This window comes from Solanum verrucosum, unplaced genomic scaffold, assembly GCF_900185275.1.
Source record: "Solanum verrucosum unplaced genomic scaffold, falcon-dt-bn FXZP01000199.1, whole genome shotgun sequence".
NCBI lineage: Eukaryota > Viridiplantae > Streptophyta > Magnoliopsida > Solanales > Solanaceae > Solanum > Solanum verrucosum.
In genome coordinates this window covers 1,643,457-1,657,939 of record NW_026020049.1, presented here as the reverse complement: position 1 = coordinate 1,657,939, position 14,483 = coordinate 1,643,457, and positions in this window count along the sequence as shown.

The following is a 14,483-nucleotide window of genomic DNA, read 5'->3' as shown; positions in this document are numbered from 1 at the left end:
CTGTCATAACATAAGAAATAGAACAATAAGAATAATCAAGTCCAAAACATTTTATAAAAGCAAAGAGGAAGTCTAATACACTTGTCTCATCATAGCCATCTAATACAATAGAATGAAATTGAGCTTAGCCCCTAATTCATTTCCAAAAGAGAAATACATGAAAAGGAACAACAACAATGAAAGTCCGTCCTCGAAGCAAGAGGACTCACTAAAGCTAAGAAATATCTCACAGCAACCTCCAACCACGAAATAGATAACCCTGACTGTCTGTATACCCAAGAAATTTTTTGAGCAAAGACTCGAACCATCCTTTTTTGTGAGTAGGATTTTACCGAGAAATTTAAAATTTCTTGAGTGTTAAGGTCTCTAGAAGTAGCACCTTGAGTTCCAAAAAAAGAACTAAATTGGAAATAGCAAAATCTAAAATTTTGCAAGTTATGCTTAAGTTATGAGTTTTGGGTCAACTTAAAACGATCATAACTCTTAGTACATGATGAATTATGTGGGCTACTAGATATCTAATGAAAGGTCTTTGAATTATCTTTTCAACGCCACAGAGTTTGCTAACGAGTTCGTATGAGGGAGATATGCCCTTTTTAAGTCAGGTTGTCCATTTAAGGAAAGTTACCCAAAAATAGGAGGGGTATTTTAGTGTTTTCCTTACCCCCACTTATTCTAAACGAGAATTTCACCTAATTAAGGGTATAAACTGATTAGAATCGGTTTCATTCATCCCCAAAAGCGTTTATGGTTTTAGAGAGAAGATTCAAGAGGAGAAAAAGTTCAAAGTTTCAAGCGTTCGTACAAGAAATTCAAGATTTCCTTATCGATTAAGTTTTGATGTAAGATTTTACTTGGGTCAACTTCAAACGACCATATCTCTTAGAATATAAAGAGTTACGTAAGTTAAAACCTATGAAATTAAAGGTATTTGAATCTAATTTCCAACTCCACCAATTTCGCGTCAATCCAATTTTTGAGTAAAAAGTTATGACTATTTTAGTAGCCTATATAGTGTTGTTACGAATTAGCCGACGGAAAAACATTAAAACGTGTTGTTTTTAGTTTTTTACCTCCAAGAAAACCCTAAACGAATTTCTTGACTAATAAAAGGCTCAAAACAATCAGTTTTTCATCTTTTAATCCATCATTCTCTTCTCTCTCAAACCCTAGGGCAAAACTCTAAGTAAAAAAAATCAAAGTAGAAGACTACATTCAAGATTCTTTCAATCTTTTTCAAGATTCTTCTTCAAGGTAAGTCTTTTTCCAAGAATTCCATTTTTTTCAACTCAAATTCCTCCATACAATTATGAATCACTAATGAAAATCATAATTTTTGGCCATAGAGATTTCAAGAAAGTAATTCAAGAATCTCAAGAAAGGTTTTCTTGATCGTTAACCTTCAAACTAGGGTTTCAAGGCTTCTAATCAAGTTCTTCTTCAAGATTCTTAAAGAAACTTGTTCTTCCAGGTATGTTAGGCTATCATAGTGTTATACTAGTTCTTCCTCACGCCCTACATCTACTTTCAAATCAGTAAAAGAGAAATCTAGGATTCAACCCCTAGATTTGAGTATTGTTGAGAAAAGTTGATTTTGAGTTCTTGAGTTCATGTTTCTTTTAAAAGTTCTATTCCTAATTATCGAATTCTTATATTGTTATTGAGATCCTTCATATCATGAATCATAACTCTTGAATTCATAATTCAAATTCAAGAAAGAGTTTAGAGTAGAGTTCAAGAAAGTCTTTGAGTTCAATTGTGAATCCTTTGAGATCAACTGTCAATTGAGCTAAGTTTTGAGGAAGTAAGTATGAGAATAAGAAGAGTCGTATACATGAGTTTCATATTGTTATGGAGACCCTCGAGTCGAGTCGTTCATGCCCATAAATTCCGCATGAACTTCATAAGTTGAGTTTCTTTGAGAGGAGTAGTATCTTCAAGTTCTAAGTCTTGAGTATTGAATTTAAAATCCCTTTGAGATTATATTCCTAATCATAGGACTATTATATGTTACCCATGAAGTCCTTGAGTTGAGTTGTTCATGTCCATAATTCTGCATGAACCTTATGAGTTGTGCAGTCTAGAGATGAATAGTATTGTTGAGTCTTGAGTTCTGAGTACTGAGGTTATTTATTTCTATTAAGATCCGTAAGTTGAGTCGTTCATGTTCATAATTCCACATGAACCCTGTGATTTGAGTTATAAATTTTAAAAAGCATTTTTTTAAAGCCAACACTTGAGTTATTAAACTGAGTTTTGAGAAAATAAAGATGAGTTTTGAGAAAAGAGTTTTCTAAAACATGATTAGTATGACAATCGAGTATGCCATCAATGTATGAGCAGTATGGTATCTAGATATACCATCAATGTTTATGCATATGATCTGAGTATATTTTGGGAATAGGTTTGAGCACCGATATGGGGACGAGTTCATAATAACTCAAGTCTCCATAAATCATGTATCCAATGTGGGTAAAAAGGGGTCATACTTGATGTGAGTATGGTGTTGTTAAACTCAAGCCATGCATAAAACATTCTAATCTGCTAAAAGGGAAATTTCATTTATGACATGCAATTGACCAAACTAAACATGAGATAAAAGAGTTAGAATACATAAGTCATAAATCATGGTCAATGCAAGCTAACTTCATCTTTAAAACCTTTGAACTCATATGCGATACTTCTTGAAGTAACCTTAGTTCATTATTACTTGTGGGGATTAGCCTTAACCGACATAAAGACCATGTGAGCTATAACATGATCCCTGGTGTCTCCCACACCGAAAAGGGTTGTCCTACTTGCCAAGGTAAGGAGAATGAACTTCTAGCTTAGGTGGATCCACTAGGTAATCAACCTATGGGGGCACATAGTTAAGGGATAAAAAGATTGCTACTAGAAACCCGACATTTACTAACGGGGGAGTCTCTATCTCATGAGATTGCTTCTAAAAACCCGACCTCTACTAACGAGAGAGCTTTCATCTCATCATCAATATCCACTCGGTGCTAAGCATTAATCCCACAGAATAGTCATTTCCTACTTGACTTCATTATTCATGAAAAGGTGCCCTTGGACAACCAAACCAAGCTAGTTCATTAGGATAACTCTTACTCTTTGATTCAATTAGGTGAGCAAGCCTTTCAACCTAAGAATCCTCCTATGTGAGAAAACCTTTCACATCATGTTATTATGTGTTTATGAAAATATCATTTCACAACACAACATCATCATTGGTACTTTACTCTCAAAGCACCCTTAAAACATTTGCATGGATTTCATAAAACAATGAATGTCCATAATTTACCTCTTGAGGCTCAAAACCCACTTTCAATCATCATTGCTTAGAAAGCATGGGTTAAATATGGATTTCATCATAAATACATGTAAAACTTGCAATACATGCTCAATTTCATAAAACTCTTCATTGAAGATCAAAATCCCACATCATATGATTCATAACTTGAAAACATGGGGATTACATGGGTTCATGGGAAAATCATTATAAAATCATCATATTTCATCAATTCATTCATAAGAGATCATAATTCAATCATTTAAATCAATAATTAAGAGAACCCATGATAATTGAAGAAACCCTAAATCAATTGAGGAATTCTACCTTTTGAAATAAAGGGATTTGGGAACTCCATGAATGAAAGGAATCCATGGATGGAAACTATCATACCTTGAATCCAAAACTAGCCTTCAATGGAGGAATTGAGACTTTGACTTGAAACCCTAGGTTGAATCTTCTTCTTCTTCAAGTTTCTAGAGAGAGAAATTTTTGGAGAGTTCTTCTTTTGTGAGTTTGGAAGAATGAAGTAAATGGAATAATTTGGGGATTGAAAATACTTATATAGGGGTCTTAGGGAAAGGTAAAATTATGTAGTATAGGAACTAAATAATTAGGAAAAGACCCAACTGCCCCTAACAATAACTTCCAGGTGACCACCAACGGATCCAAAAAATGGACCGTGGTCTGACCCACGGCCCGTCCTGGTGGACCGTGGTTGGTCATCAAAAACCTAGTTTTTTTGTCCATCGAACCAAGAACCTCGACCATGGACCGTGGTCTGACCTACAGTCCGTAGGTTGAGTCGTGGTCCTGCACCTCAAGTCACTTGGCAGGGTGGCCAACCCATGGACCTTCCTACGGTCTGTGGTTCAACCCACGAGCCGTGGTTGGCCTCCGTGGCTGGCACCTGCAACTTCCAAAAATTTGGTTCATTTCCCTTTTTCGAATACAGGGTGTTACAGTGGTCGTCCTATCACCCCACAAAAGTATTAAATACCTTTGTAAATATATCATTTTGAATCATTTTCTCCCTATGTTTGTTTGCAGATAACGAGCGTGAATGAGAAACTTTTCTTTCAAAACGAATTTAAAAGCGTTACATGTCAATTCTTTCTCTATTATTTAATTACTTACACTTTAAATACATCATCTTTCCCAATTCTTACTAAGAAACCATTAAATATTTTGAAAAATAAATAATCTCCTCTCTTGAACAAAATCAACCCAAAAAGGTAAGAACATTCTAACTTCTTGTTAATTTCCAGTTGTTCAAGGTTTAATTTCTTTAAAATTTGAGAAATCAAGTTATCTTTTGTGATTAGGTTTTCAGGGAAACTATTTTTTATAATGTCAAATGCAATCTGGAATCATATTTATAACGACGAGAATGATCCGAAATTGTGTATGAAAATGTGATGTAAACATAAAGACTTACTTCCAATACAAAATGAAGCAAACTAAGTTGATAATCTTCAATTTCCTGCGTAATTTGAGAAGGAAAAAAATAAAGAGAAAAAGCTGAGAAATGGAAAAAAATAAAGAGAAAAAGGTGAGAAATGGAAAAATAAAGAAAAAGAAAAAAATATCAATTATATTGGTAGGTGAAACATTTTGGGTCGAGTTAAACCAATCTTTTAGTAGTATTTAAATTAAATTAATTAATTAAATAAGGGGGGAGGGTGCATCACACACATATTCAAATTATTGGGTTTATAAGAAAATGGATCAAAATGGTCTATTTACTACGATATTTCATACTTTCAAGGGTAATAGGACACCAACATTGTTTTAGCACATGGATGTTGGTTTCTATCATTATTCATCGTATATGCATATTAGGATATGTTCTAAACAATTTTCATTGTTTTTGTTGTGGTTCCCATATGTATTATGATTTTAGACGCCCCAAAAATTAAAAATAAATCAAGGGAAGACATGGCCGAGATTATGTCTGGCCCTTCCTGCTATAGCAGCAAAAACGCCACTACAGTGGCCTCCTATATAGCAAAAAAAATCCCGCCATAGCAAGATCACCATAGTTGGACAGCCTCGCTATGGTGGCCCCGACGAGGTGAGCCTAGAAATTGAAATTTTTTGCAAGGTTCCGTCATTTCTCAGTCCTCATTATCAACGTTTATTCTTAAAATTTCATCATTGTCTTAAATGATACCTCAAGACTAGCTCCAACAATGCATAAATAAGAATCTCGCACCACCTTAACATAAAATCAATCTTGTAGAACTTTAGAAAAATTGTTTATTCTTAAAATTTCATCATTGTCTTAAATGATACCTCAAGACTAGCTCCAACAATGCATAAATAAGAATCTTGCACCACCTTAACATAAAATCAATCTTGTAGAACTTTAGAAAAATTGTTCATCATATCACATTCTCGCTATCATACAAAAATAGCCATTTTTCCCTATGGTTCCCAACCAATATCGACTATCCTTAAATCAGAGTTTTCCTACTATCACTATTCATCCTTGTTCCTTATCCATGAAAAATACATGCCCAAAAATTTAACACCAACTCAGCTTAACAAAATTACAAATCATTTCTAAACTAACACATTAATCTTTTTATGGCCTTTTCTCGGATTACAATTTCATAGTCATACAAAAAGGTACACTTCACACTTTCGCATTTTTCAGGCAATATCCTACGCATAATCACAATCATCAAGTTTTGTCACGGAATAAAATCATGATCATTACTTTTTAATCGCTTCATGGATGACTATAAGCCGATCATCCATGCATTTACATAATCTCTAGGGCTAGCTACCAATTAGAACCTTCTCGATTTCAACTTTTCTTGCTTGTGTCATTTTAGTCGTGACAACGACATCTAATTCACTATGTTGAGATACCAATTAAAATCCAGAGATACATATTGGACTTAACCCATGCAAGAAAATGACATATTGCTAGGGGTGTGCAAAACCCAAACCGATCAATAAATTGAACCAAAAATAATATTACTAGATTATTGTGTTGACAGACTTTTAATGGATTTATAAAAAATATATTGGGTTATCAATTTGATATCAGTTTTTAGTACTGGGTTATTGGGTAAATCGATAACCCATTGAGACGATAGTAATTTACTACTTTACCCTTCATAAATATTAAATAGTAATAATTTAATAGAACCAGACTCTTGGAAAACTATATGCACAACAAAAGCATACCATAATCTTACTACTTACATGAATAATAGATAACCAATACCATTTATGTTAGAACACATAATCTTGCTGAAATTTAATTCGATAAATACCACTTGAAGCGTGAGTAGATAGATACCTTCAAGTGAATCCCCAAGTAAGACAACAACTATGATCTTCTACAGTGATCCCAAGTTCACATCCAAACTCTCTCAATACTTGGGTGGGCAAGCATACCTTCAATCTTTCTAGGGTTACAAGAATCCCTAATTATAGAGATTTCTTCCAGTCCAAAGAGGAGAACCAAAACACACGTAATTTTTCTTCCAAAAAAAACACGCTTGCTTTCTTTTTAAAACCAAATCCACGTCTGACTCTCCTTTTTCCCTTAGAAATAGGATTCTGAGTTCTAGTTAAATATGGGCACTGTAGTGACCACATAATTAATTACTGAGGCTTCCTATTATGGAAATAATTCAAATAATTAATTTGAATTTATTCTTACCATAATAAATTATAAATCATTCCACTAGAAATTCGTAATTGCACTCCTCTATTTATACTAGATATAGGGCCCCGTGCTGGATATATATTATTTTTTAATTTTAATTTATGTCATATTATGAAATTTGAGAAATTATTGAAATTTTTATATGATTTTAAAAATATTTTAAATTTTTAGCTATTGTGATTTGTAGTACTTTTTTTTAACATAATTTTTAAAATAATATTTATTACTTTGTTTGTTCTAATTTATGTGGCACACGCACAATTTCAAATATTAACCATTTTTTATATGTCTCTTTAATATATTAAGTTGTTAATTATTGTATTTTATAGTACATTTTTAACCTAATTTTTTAATAATATATGTTATTTGCCATGTCCCAATTTATGTGGCATTAATTGATAGATTTGTGGGAGTCGAGAGATTTATTTTGTTAATTATTGTAATTTATAGTTTTTTTTCCATCAATTTCAAACAATATATGTTGTTAATTGATAGAATACTTTTAATGTAATTTTTTTAAAAAAATATGTGTGACTGTCCATGTCCCAATTTAGGTGGCACATGTAAAGTTTTGACAATTAACCAAAATTTTAATACATTTTAAAAAATATTTTTAAGTCGTTAAATTTTAAGTAATTTAAATTGTTGTATTATTTATTACAATTTATAATACTTTTAAAGTATTTGAAATATTGTACTATTTATTATGATTTATAACACTTTTTTTTTAATTTATGTCATATTATGGAATTTGAGAAGTTATTGAAAATTTTATATGATTTTAAAAATATTTTAAATTGTTAGCTATTGTGATTTGTAGTACTTTTTTTTAACATAATTTTGAAAATAATATTTATTACTCTATTTCTTCTAATTTATGTAGCCGATGCAGAATTTCAAATATTAACCATTTTTTATATGTCTCTTTAATATATTAAGTTGTTAATTATTGTATTTTATAGTACATTTTGAACCTAATTTTTTAATAATATATGTTATTTGCCATGTCCCAATTTATGTGGCATTAATTGATAGATTTGTTGGAGTCGAGAGATTTATTTTGTTAATTATTGTAATTTATAATTTGTTTTTCGTCAATTTAGTCGACTATTTTTCTTATTAATTATTGTAATTTATTGTTTCTTTTTCGTCAATTTCAAACAATATATGTTTATCATATAATCCACGAGGTAGTGGCAAGATCTGCGTACACTCTACCCTCCCCAGACCCCACCTAGTGGGATTTCACTAGGTATGTTGTTGTTGTTGTTATTGTTTAAATAATTAAGCTGTTAATTATTGTAATGTATAGTATTACTTATATTATTTTTAAATATATTTAAATATTATATGTTAGGTTTTTTATCCTAATTTATATGGCATTGATAGAATTTAAAGTGTCAAATAATTGTTAATTATTCTAATAGATAATAAGGAGTATTTAAGTCATTTATAGTATAATAATTAATATATAATATGTAGTATTTAAGTGTTATATTATGGAATTTGAGAAGTTATTGAAATTTTTATATGATTTTAAAAATATTTTAAATTGTTAGTTATTGTGATTTGCAGTACCTTTTTTTTTACATAATTTTGAAAATAATATTTATTACTCTCTTTGTTCTAATTTATGTGGCAGATGCAGAATTTCAAATATTAACCCTTTTTTATATGTCTCTTTAATATATTAAGTTGTTAATTATTGTATTTTTTAGTACATTTTGAACCTAATTTTTAATAATATATGTTATTTGCCATGTCCCAATTTATGTGGCATTAATTGATAGATTTGTTGGAGTCGAGAGATTTGTTTTGTTAATTATTGTAATTTATAGTTTCTTTTTCGTCAATTTCAAACAATATATGTTGTTAATTGATAGATTTTTTGGAGTGAACTATTTTTTTTACTAATTATTGTAATTTATTGTTTCTTTTTCGTCAATTTCAAACAATATATGTTTATTATATAATCCATTTTATGTGGTACCAATAGAATTTAGAGAGTCAATTAAATTTTTTATATAAGTTTTAAATAATTAAGCTGTTAATTATTGTAATGTATAGTATTACTTATATTATTTTTAAATATATTTAAATATTATATGTTAGGTTTTTTATCCTAATTTATATGGCATTGATAGAATTTAAAGTGTCAAATAATTGTTAATTATTGTAATAGATAGTATGGAGTATTTAAGTCATTTATAGTATAGTAATTAATATATAATATGTAGTATTTAAGTGGAAGGTGGTGGGGCCCACTTATATAGTTTGATAAATATATTGGATATTAGTAGTGATTTATAGTATAGTAATTAATAATATATAATATGTAGTATTTAAGTGGAAGGTGGTGGGGCCCACATATATATTTTATATAGTAAGTATTGGACATTTGTAATGATTTTATTGGAACAATGGTAGTAAATCCTAGACTCTTCTAATATATGAGAGGTGACAGCGCCTACGTGTCAGTGCCACAATTAATTGCTAATTTTTAAATTTTAAATTATCAACTAATCAAATATAATAATTTGTTTTTAAATAAAGAAAAGAAGTTACTATTTTAGAAGATAACAACGTTAAAATGAATAGTTACATTCTTGAATTTTGAGTTTTTTTAAAATAATTAAATATAGATAATTAAAAATTGATTAAAAAAAAAGTTTTTTAAAAAATAATGACAACCCACGTCCTTTGAAAATAATTCTAAAAAGTATAGAGTGTGTTATTCCTTTTTTTTTGGGTTTGGGGGGGGGGGACTAAATAAAAAATCTGTTTTTTCTTTCAAAAAAATAAAAAATACTCCTCATAGAAAAAACTACCCACGTTTTCTGAAAAACACATATAATAATAATAATAATAATTATTATTATTATTATAATAATAATAATAATAATAATAATAATAATAAAATAATAATAATAATACATATATAATAATAATACTAATAATAATAATAATAATAATAATAATAATAATAATAATAATAATAATTATTATTATTATTATTATTATTTTTATGGTGGGGCTCACTTATATATTTTATATAGTAAATATTGGACATTTGTAATGATTTTATTGGAACAATGGTAGTAAATCCTAGACTCTTCACAATTAATTGCTAATTTTTAAATTTTAAATTATCAACTAATCAAATATAATAATTTGTTTTTAAATAAAGAAAAGAAGTTACTATTTTAGAAGATAACAACGTTAAAATGAATAGTTACATTCTTGAATTTTGAGTTTTTTTAAAAATAATTAAATATAGATAATTAAAAATTGATTAAAAAAAGTTTTTAAAAAAATTATGACAACCCACGTCCTTTGAAAACAATTCTAAAAAGTATAGAGTGTGTTATTCCTTTTTTTTTTTGGGTGGGGGGGGGGACTAAATAAAAAATATGTTTTTTCTTTCAAAAAATAAAAAATACTCCTCATAGAAAAAACTACCCACGTTTTCTGAAAAACACATATAATAATAATAAAATAATAATAATAATAATACATATATAATAATAATACTAATAATAATAATAATAATAATAATAATAATAATAATAATGATTATTATTATTATTATTTTTATGGTGGGGCTCACTTATATATTTTATATAGTAAATATTGGACATTTGTAATGATTTTATTGGAACAATGGTAGTAAATCCTAGACTCTTCACAATTAATTGCTAATTTTTAAATTTTAAATTATCAACTAATCAAATATAATAATTTGTTTTTAAATAAAGAAAAGAAGTTACTATTTTAGAAGATAACAACGTTAAAATGAATAGTTACATTCTTGAATTTTGAGTTTTTTAAAAAATAATTAAATATAGATAATTAAAAATTGATTAAAAAAAAAGTTTTTTAAAAAATAATGACAACCCACGTCCTTTGAAAATAATTCTAAAAAGTATAGAGTGTGTTATTCCTTTTTTTTTGGGTTTTGGGGGGGGGGGGGGGGGGACTAAATAAAAAATCTGTTTTTTCTTTCAAAAAAATAAAAAATACTCCTCATAGAAAAAACTACCCACGTTTTCTGAAAAACACCTATAATAATAATAATAATAATAATAATAATAATAATAATAATAATAATAAAATAATAATAATAATAATAATAATACATATATAATAATAATACTAATAATAATAATAATAATAATTATTATTATTATTATTATTATATGGTGGGGCCCACTTATATATTTTATATAGTAAATATTAGACATTTGTAATTTTTTATTGGAACAATGGTAGTAATCCTAGACTCTTCTAATATATAGTAATTTCAAAATTCCCATTAAAAACTTATGTAATTCCCCATGTTAATATTACATATATTAATCAATAAATTAAATTACTGGCAAATTTAATTCAATGATTAATTTCTTTTAGAGCACTACTTAACTTATTTCATGTGTCGAATCCATAAATCCACTTGCAAGGTTGAACACGATGAAAACTTATGAATTTCTCTAAAAAGGCATATCAATCAATCTCTATAACGAGACATGGATTACATCAACTAACTAATTATTTCACCAATATATATTATTATCATCCAATCTACCAGGCATATTGACCCATTTCAGAATCTCACCTTTTAATAAATCAAAACAATAATTAATATATACAAATCATAAAAGTTATATCAGGATTAAGAAATTAAGAATATAGGTACATTTAACAGTTTAGAGAATATGCTTTTGTTAGTCAATCTAAAACAACTAGCTCTACTCGGTCCCGTTCAATACATACAAAATACACTAGCACAAGAACTTGGAACTATACCATTCCGATAACCAAGATAAATTATATATAATCTTGTGCTACAATCGTACCGATGGCATGTCCAATTTCCATACTAAATTGTGAACAAAAAAAACTTTATACTTATAAGAACCGATGATTTAATTCTCTGTGTATAAGCTAAAACTCTATACACTAAAACATCTACTATATAAGTAAATAGACACCATAAACAAATATATGATCTATTAAAACTGAGTAAATATTTATTCCATAATAAATATTATATCTAAACATATGGTTAATACTATATGTCCCAACAATCTAAACATGGTTAACTAAGCATTAATATGAATTAAGTCAAGACTTAATATGTAATCCATGGGAATTAATGCTTAGCACTGAGTGGATATTGAATATGGGATGGAAGCTTTTACACTAGTTGAGTCCGACTTCCCAATGGGATCCTTTTATACTAGTTGAGTCTGGGTTCCCAAAGTATGTCTCATGAGATAGAGACCTTTTATGCAAGTTGAGTCCGGGTTTCTAGTAGCAATCTCCTGATCCCATAAACTATATGCCCTCATAGGTTATTTAGCTAGTGGATCCACCTAAGCTAAAGTATGGTTTTACCTTAGGCAAGTAGGACACATCTTTTCGGTGTGGGTAACACCGGAGGACCATGTATAACTCACATGGTCTCATGTCGGTTATGGCTTATTCCCACGCCAACAAGGACAAGAATATGAATTATGAACTATGGTTACTCGAGAAGCTTTTATATGAGTTTTCAAGGTTTTAAAGATGATGATGACTATGTTGACTATGTTTATGACTTATGCTTTTCCACTATCTTTATGATGCTGTTTAAACTTGGTAAATTTCATGCTTTCAAATTAAATGTCCCTTTTTGCATGTTTTCAATGTTTTTATGCATGACTATCATACTTAGTGCATTTTTGTACTAACGCCTATTTTTCCTACATTTTCCCTAAGTGTAGGGTTCGGTTCTCGAGGTGATCATTCTAGTGGCTAAAGCTTGGAATTGTGTATCTTCCGAGCTTGTTGGTGAGTCCTCATGGTTTGAGGATGGATTGTTCCTATGTTGTAGTTCATTTCATGTACTTTCCCTTTTTGGACATGTTGTGTTACGCCTCGGAAACTAGTAAGTTGAACTAGAGAGTTCTAGAGCTTATCGTAAGAGTTTTGGAGTGTGGTATGAGGATTAAAAGTTGTAAAAATGATTCTCAAACTTAGTATGGAGGTTTAAGGGTTAGGGCGTCAAGGTACGACCCCCCAAGGACCACCCAAGGGGTCCTTGAAGTGGACCTCAAAACAACCCTAAAAGTTGTCAAAATAGGCAGCACTCATGATTGCCACCTACTGGCCGTGAATGGACCCACGCCCCCTGGGTTGGGGTCGTGGGTCAAGTCCTGCAGAAGCCTGCAATGTTGAGCCTCAGTACCTCACCTACGAAGGTTCAGTACGGATCATGGACCCACTCACGGTCCGTGGGTGGGTGGTTCGTGAGTTGGGGCAAATTTTCAAGTTTAGTTTTTAGTTAGGGGACTTAAAGGTTAATTAGTAATTAACTATGGGTTAAGGGAGGTCCGTTAGTTAGTTATTAAACCCCATATATAAGCCTAATAAGACCCATAAACTAAGTCATTAACTCATTCATCAAAGAATCCCAAATTCTCTCCAAATAATTCTCTCTCTAGAAGTGAAGAAGAAGAAGAAGAGAAGGAAGAGGGACATATCTTCCTCCATTGTTTCAAGCTTGATTAGGGCTTTGAATTGAGGTATGTTAGCTTAATCATCTATGAGTTCTTCCATTCATAGAGCCTCCTAGGTTTTCTACCAATTGTGAAGTCAAAAACCCAATTCTAGCTAGGGTTTCCTTCTACATTGTGGGTAGGGTTTAGATATGATTCCAATCTAGTGGATAATACCTAATTATGATTGTATTAACATTGGATTATTATATTATGATGAATTTGTGTGATTTTTATGGTTAACCCTAGTCTATTTGATGAATGTGATATTTTATGGGTTTATGCCATTAGAAGTGAAATTGAAGGTTCATAGGTGATCTTCTTAAATCAGTGCCATATGTAGTAATTGTTCAAGGTTAGGAACATATAATCATAAATTGAACTAGACTTTATTGAATATGAGGATCATGACTTGTAAAGATAAATTGAACCTTTATGATCAATTGTGACTAGAATCACCTAGTAATGAGGGATGTGATTAGAATACCTTGAAATCTAGGTATAATGAAGCTAATAAGAAGTAAAATTTTGAGTATAAGTCTTGTAGTCATGAATGATGATCACTAGGGTTTTGAGAGTAAAGCCAATGTGATGATCTAGATGTGCTAAGGCTTTGAGAGTAAACTCTAATGATATTAGAAGCTTCAATGGATAGAGTTATGGTGGACGACCTTTGCCTACCAAATCTACCTAATAAATTCTTGAATATGTGAAGTGATAGATTCACTTGAGTCATGAGGATACCAATGTCTAATATAGAATTCTAGATATGGTATTATGCATGAATATAACATTACATGAAAGGTTCTCTCACATAGAATGATTCTAGGTTGAAAGGTTTTCTCACCTAAAATGAATCTAAGTCCTAGGACTATAAATTGTAATGAGGCTTGTGGTGATTCCCCTAAATGACCTTTACATGATAGGAATGTGTGGTGAGTTCCCTTACTCCTAATTAGTTAGTCATGGG